Here is an 8,062-nt window from a genome sequence, read left to right on the forward strand (position 1 = left end):
GTCCTTCATGTCTCTATGTCTCTTTTAATCTACAGCTTTCCTGTAGTTTCCAGAGTCTGGAGTTTGTTTATCATGTCTGCAAGATGAAGTTTAATATGTATTTCTCTCCTCCATATTTCCCATAAATTGTGTATTTGCATATAAAGGCTTAATTTGATTTCATTTTTTTTTGGCAAGATGTCTTATTAGAGGATGTGCATTCTTCTTTCAGGAAGTGATTTTATTTGGTGTATTCTCTTTTGTGCTGTTAGAAGTCAGTGATGATTATGAAAGGTTGCTGCTGCGAGCCATGAATGATGCTGGGATCTTGGCCTCCAGAGGAGAGGAATTCGATTCAGAGGTGAGGCTTGAACACTTGGAGTTTTTGTACAGCAAAGTTTTATTAAAGTGGAAAAAGAGACAGACAAAGCTTCTGACATCGACATCAGAAAGAGACAAAAAGAGTGCCCCCTTGTTTTTAGCAAGGCACTTCATACCTGTTAGCAAGCTGCTAATCAGACAAAAGAAACATCTCAAGAGTGAGAGAGTGGCACCAGGCCCCCCTCCCACAATGTGCATTTTGAGATAGGAAGGCACAAGGGGAGTCATGGGCCATAAGACAATTGAAACGAGTCTTGGAGAAAGGCAGATTTCCAAGCAAATAGGGTTTCATTAATATAGCTTAATGAAACATTAAGCATTAATGTTAATGCTTAAATGTTAATTAACATTAACATTTCCATAAGAAAAACACATTGGTTAGCTCAAGGTTTGAGATAAAGTTAAGTTCAGGCAGAACCAGATGTCGTCATGACAACACAGGATTAGAAGAGTAAAGAAAGAGAAAAAACTGTCTGCCACTTGCAGCTTATTTCCTTCTGCCACTTGGGGACCTCTGTCCTTCCTACTGAGGCTGTTAACCCTCTCAATTAGATCTGCAAACATTTGCAAATCAGTATTGTTCTATTATTCCTTTCATATCTATTACCTGCAGTAAATCTATGACGAGAAACTTTTCTATCAACAGCTATTTTGTGTCCAAGTGATATGGTTCACCAGTTATCAAGATAACTATCTATATCCCTGGATATTCCAGTGATAACCAAGTCAGTTTTCTTTTGGAAGAGAGAGAGTCAGGTTTATTGAGAAACGCAGTGGAGTTCACCCTTTCAAACATACAGGTCTGGGTTGTGGCCAATGCCTGAACTCGGGTAATCATCTCTACAATGAAAATATAGATCACGTACATCATCCCCCCAAATTCTCTTGTACCCTTTAGAGTCAATACCTTTCCACTCTCAGCCCCTGGCAACCGCTGATTTTTTTTTTTTTTATTCACATATTTTTTGTCAGAATGTCATACAAATGGAATCATATACCATGTGGCCTTATGAGTATGACTTCTTTCACATACCATAATTGGAGATTTATCCATGATGTTGAGTATGTTTGTTTTAATATTATTTTGTTTATTTATTTTTCTGAGCAGCATTCCATTATATGGATATGTTACTGGTTATCCACTTATCAGTGGAAGGAACTTGAGTTGTTTCCAGTTTTTGATAGTCATGAATAAAACTGCCATAAAGTTTCATGTACAGGTTTTTGGATGATCATAACTTTTCATTTCTCTTAGTTAAATACTTGGATGTGGGATGGATGGGTTATATGCTTAACTTTATGCAAAACTGCCAAACTCTTTTCTAAAGTGGCTGTGCAATTTTTACTTATACCAACAATGTGTTCGAGTTCTACTTATTCTACATTTTCATCTGGTATGTTTATTTTATCTAATTGGTATGTAGAAATATCTCATTTACATTTTTGTAATGACTAATTGTGTTTAGCTTTTTTTTTTTTTTCATGTGTTTATTTGCCATTTGTGTATTGTTTTGGTGAATGTCTGTTCAAATTCTTTCCCATTTTCACTGTGGGGGTTTTTTTGTTCATTTTCTTATTATTATTTTGGAGTTATCTACAGTATATATATTCTGCATCAGTTCAGTTCAGTCTCTCAGTCAGGTCTGAGTCTTTGCAACTCCATGGACTACAGCACACTAGGCCTACCTGTCTATCACCAACTCCCAGAACTTGCATATTCTGCATAGAAGCCCCTTATCAGATATAAGCTGTACAAATATTGTCTTCTAATCTGGGCTTATCTTTTTATTATACTAACAGTTTCTTTATGAGTAGATTTCTTTTTTACCTTTGATAAGGACTGATTTCTTATACAGATCATACTTTTGGTTTGGTGTCTAATGCATCTTTACCTTAGCCAAATATACAAAGATTTTCTGCCTTGATGTTTATAGTTTTAAAGTTTTACATCTAGGTCTCTGGTACTTGGGGCTTCCTAAGTGGCACTAGAGGTAAAGAACACACCTGCTCATGAGGAAGACATAAGAGATGAGAGTTTGATCCCTGGGTTGGGAAGATCCCTTGGAGGAAGACATGGCAACCCACTCTAGTATTCTTGCCTGGAGAACCCAATGGACAGAGGAGCCTGGCAGGCTACAGTTCATAAGATCATAAAGAGTTGGACATGACTGAAGTAACTTAGCCTGCACTCTGGTACTTGGTATTTCATGGTAATTTTTAATGTGGTATGTGGTATGGGTCAAGGTTCATTTCTTCTCTACAGATGTCATTTTTCCAGCATCATTTGTTGAAAGTCTAAATGTACACGTTACTTAATTCCACTGTGATATTATCCCATAAATTAGCTTAAACTAATTTTATATTTTGGGCTTCCCTGGTGACTCAGATGGTAAAGAATCCACCTGCAATACAGGAGACCTGGGTTTGATCCCAATCCAGTATTCTGATAGAGGAGTCGGGTAAGCTACAGTCCATGGGGTTGCAAAGAGTCAGACATGACTGAGTGACTTTTATTTCACAATTTTATATTTATCTTTTTGTTATTGTTCAGGGGCTTATGAATAAGCTTAAAACAAAACTCTTCCAAGATTTATCTATTTTCCCTATCTCCATTTCTGCTTTTGCTGTGCTCTTCTAAACACATAATAGTTATGTGTTAAATAGTTAAACACCTAATAGTTAGCTCCTAGAGACGGTTATTTAAAATAGCTATCTTTGTAATGGTAACAGTAACAGTTTTCCCACAGTGGGGTCTGAAAGTGAAAGTGAAAGTAGCTAAGTTGTGTCCAACTCTTTGCAAATCGAATTCTCCAGGCCAGATACTGGAGCGGGTAGCTGTTGCCTTCTCCAGGGGATCCTCCCAACCCAGGGATCAAACCCAGGTCTCCTGCATTGCTGGCGGATTCTTTACCAGCTGAGCCACCAGGGAATCTCTTTCTGTTGGTACCAAGTTCCTACCATGAATAGTGTACATTCCATATATGAATGATTTCATGCAATATTTTACATAAAATTCATACAAATATCAGTGACTAAAAATGCTGAAAGAATACATGAAAAATTGCAGCTACATATAGTTATTGTCATGAAAATATAACAAAATATATGTTGACATTTTGGTCAATGGAGCTCAAAAGTATGTGGGATGCTTTTCACATTGTAAAATGTAAATTTCCTTTTAAATAAAAACTTGACTGGGGAAAAATAACTTTAGGTCTGAGTATGCTCAAAGTAAAAATGTTATGAGCAATTATAAGTACTGATCTGGTGAGGCATGGTATTTCATTTTTGTCATTAACAAGTTTACAGCTTGATATTCTCATTTCTCAAAGGAAAGCTGTCAAAATATTTTCTTATAAATATCTGAAAGGCATTTCTTGTGCAACTTCATTTCAGAACTAAGTCTCCATGATAAATTTTCTGATCCAGCATGAACAACTCAATGACTAATCAATCATGCTGTTTTTAGTTTAAATATGAATACATGAGAGCAGTTGTTCTGAAAACCTCCAAAGTAACAAGGTAAAACTGCAGATCTCACACACATTTTGATCACTACAAATCTGTATATAAATCAATTTCAAATATTTCTTATTCTGGCATATAATCATTACCTATTGCCTGCCATGAAACTTAAAAACTATTTTTTTAGAGTTTTGTGGCAAAGTAATGCAAGTGCAGAAGAGATCATCATGGTATGGTAATAACTGTCAAATAATGGTCTCTGGATATGACTGGATAGTTTGTTACTTTATAGCAAGTACTATAAAACTCTGTCATTTCTTTAAGTTAAATAATTACTGCTTTTCTCTACTTCAAATATCCATATACACTTCATGTCATAGGTCTATATATATATTGTTAGTAGTTTTAAAGAAAATACCCCCACTCAGATGTGACAAGGCTATTCAATAGACCATATAGAAGAAATAAAAATAAAGCTTTATTCTAAGAAACTTTTTTTTTTTTTTGGTGTCCTCAAGTGATTTTCAACCAAATTTGAAGAGTATGTCCAAAAGAGCCTTTCTATTATGGAAGGTTATTTCTAAAATAGATCTCCCTGTGCATAATTTATTTCACAGTGATAAAAATATCCTTTCTATCAATTAAATTCTCAACTGTACCACTTGACAACATTTAAATTAAGACTGTCATTGCAATTATTTCATTGTCACCAAACAAAATCAAAACATCTCATAGAGACCAACATATTAGAAACAAAAATGACACTAGCGGTGCTAGCAATCTCATTAGGCCAAGAAAATAGACCTAAAACATAGAAAAACATACAGAAAGCAAAGGCAGCAATGCATGTCAGACCTCAGGACAGTCATCATTTCTAAACAGGAAAGTTTAAGCATATATTTCTCTAGTTAAGGGATATTTTCCATTTTTAAATGGAATTTCCATAAGTGCTGAATTCATACTGTAGAAATCCCTGGAAACTTCAGTTACATCTTAGCTGCCCAGCCAAGGACATTATTTGTCTTTGGAGATTTCAACTAGCCAGAGTGAGGGGAAAAGAACAAAAGAAAATTCAAAAGTATCACTCTCACAGAGAAAATTCTCTAGAGGCTGTAAATCTCTCAATAAATACATGACAAATAAATTTATTTGGAGTTACAAGACAGCTGCCAAATAAGACTTGTCCCTTGTGTATCTGAACCTTCCTACAATGGAAATAACAGAAACATACTTGTATACCATTGTATAGTTAGAAGAATTTGCTTTGCTTAATTTAATCTTCACATTGCCCTTGAAACACAGCTATTATTATTTGCACTCCTACTTTAGAAATGAGGAAAACAAATGAGAGGTTAAATATAAGGGAACGAGCTATAGTGAGAGAGAGAAGAAAGTAACCCAGGTAAGATTAATTCAGTCATATTTTAGAAAGTGATAATGAAGAAAGCACTAAAGATATTTTTTCTCCCATAGCTACATGATGATTCTATAAGTGTATTCTTTCAAAAAATGGAAATATCCCTTCAATTCGTAAGCATAATAATAAGTATTAGCCTCAAAGCTACAACCCCAATTCATTCAGTTTATTCTGTTTGTTATACTATTCCTACTACCAATTCTAATTTTATAATTGGTAATATTCTTTCAAGTGGAGATGAGGTTGAGAGAAAAAAATAACAAGAACATTATAATGATTTGACATCACAAAAAAATAGAAATTTCTATATTAAATGCCCTATGATGGGGAAAATGATGTATATTCAAGACAAAGATTATTTATTATCTTTTTATTTTTAGATTCCAATTAATAAATATAATTTCAGTGAAATGAAGACAGCTGTGTATGTATATTTAATAACTTATGAGTTTGATAAGACTGTGAAAAGAAACCAAAGAAAATAGTCTGCTGCTGCTGCAGCTAAGTCGCTTCAGTCGTGTCTGACTCTGTGTGACCCCCTAGATGGCAGCCCACCAGGCTCCGCCGTCCCTGGGATTCTCCAGGCAAGAACACTGGAGTGGGCTGCCATTTCCTTCCTCAATGCATGAAAGTGAAAAGGGAAAGTGAAGTTGCTCAGTCGTGTCCTATTCTTAGCGACCCCAGGACTGCAGACCATCAGGCTCCTCCGTCCATGGGATTCTCCAGGCAAGAACACTGGAGTGGGCTGCCATTTCCTTCCTCAATGCATGAAAGTGAAAAGGGAAAGTGAAGTTGCTCAGTCGTGTCCGACTCTTAGCGACCCCAGGACTGCAGCCTATCAGGCTCCTCCGTCCATGGGATTCTCCAGGCAAAAGTACTGGAGCGGGGTGCCATCGCCTTCTCCCAAGAAAATAGTCACTAAATGAAAAAGGACCTGAGCAGAAGAAAATATGAAATGGGGAGTGTTAAGATTTGGTGTAGGGACAGTTCAGATTCTGGGTAGAAATTGACTGCCTAAGTTTATTCAGTAGACCATAATAGTCAAGAGACTAAATGGACAATAGTAAATGGTATACCTGGTCCTGTGAAACGTGCTTGGGAATAAGCAATGAGGCACAGTCCATCACTGAGTGGGCGCCATGTACGTAAATGACTATAATAGGACATGACCTTCTATGAGTGAAACAATAAATTAAGCCTGACAAGATAGTCATTCCATGTTAAATACTGACAAGGACTGAGGGGGTCAAGTTGAGTGTTATGACTGGATTTCTTTCATCAAGTTTGGAAAAACATACTGGAAATACACACATGTTCATTAAGGCATCCAGGCCAGTCTCCTCACTTGAGGTCCCTTCAAGAAAACATTACTTTGTAGGGAGCTATTAATTTTTGGTCTCAAAACTATCACACAGATAGAAGTTTGACTGACAAAATTTGAAATGATGTTTGGTGTGAATTAGGGGTCAATACTCTATTTTGTGTAGCTTTAGTTTTTTGGTTGCACCACACAGAATGCAGGATCTTAGTCTCTTGACCGGGGATTGAACCTGCGTCCCCTGCAGTGGAAGTGTGGAGTGTTAAACACTGGACTGTTAGAAAAGTCCCTGGAGTTGTCTTTTACTGCTGCTTTTAAAAGGGCTAGTAGATTATTCCTGCTTTTGCAGCTGAGCCTCTAAATAGTTAATCTTCCAGCTTCTTGAGCAACTCAGACTCCAGATGCCTGGCTAATCTCAAAATAATTAGTTCTACAACCAACAGTCTACATAAAATGGAGGTTTTGCCAACAAAATGGGACAATCTGAGAAAAATGGACTCTCTTCATTCAATATCAGTGCTTTGGTGAAAAAGCATCTCTGTGTATGTGTCATTCATTTATGTGGCAAAAAGTATTTGAAACTTTACTTCTGTGCTAGAAAATACATTTCTAACTAGGTTAATAGAATCCATCAAGAAACCAGGAATAAAATAAATCTGCAAGGAGACTCAAGTAATCAGAAAATCGCTGCATGTTTATAAATAGAGAGGAAATACTAATATGATAACTGGATTTTGGAATTATTATATGATAGTTGTGGTTGTGGCATTTTATGGCAATTATACTCATAAAAATTCAAATATGAACTCTCTACGCTGTGAAAGAGAATAGGATTACACTTGAATAGTGAGGTCATACTCCATGCCAATGTCCTGAAAATGAGAGTTTTCTCAAGCTGGAACCCAGAACTGAAAGACATTCACCCTTTATTTTCTCTTAACTTTGACCATGAAGTTGCCAAGATATTTTGAAAGTAGTTCATGAGTAATAGATATGATGAAGTGAAGTGAAGTGAAGTTGCTCAGTCATGTCCGACTCTTTGCGACCCCATGGATGGTAGCCTACCAGGCCCCATTGTCCATGGGATTCTCCAGGCAAGAATACTGGAGTGGGCTGTCATTTCCTTCTCCAGGGGATCTTCCCAACCCAGGAATCGAACCCAGTTCTCCTGCGCTGCAGACAGATGCTTTACCGTCTGAGCCACTGGGAAGTCCTGTTCTCCTTCAAAAATGGGAAATAATAAGTACAATCATTTTTTTCAAAATAGAGTCCCCTAGGCAGGACTAAGGAGACAATTTTCCTGGTAACTCAACATTCTTAGAGAAGCTATTGAGAGATTTAGTACAACTGACAGTGGTGAGAGATTTGAGAGCACAGAAGATGGGAAAATGTAGGGAAAACAAGGTAAAAAGACAAAACGAACCATTCTTCTTTCCTGTGCTCCAAAGTATCTGTAACTTATCTCTAGTGTTTACATGCAAAACAGTGGTGTGTATAACACA

Source organism: Odocoileus virginianus, chromosome 28 (genome assembly GCF_023699985.2).
Source record: "Odocoileus virginianus isolate 20LAN1187 ecotype Illinois chromosome 28, Ovbor_1.2, whole genome shotgun sequence".
NCBI classification, from domain to species: domain Eukaryota; kingdom Metazoa; phylum Chordata; class Mammalia; order Artiodactyla; family Cervidae; genus Odocoileus; species Odocoileus virginianus.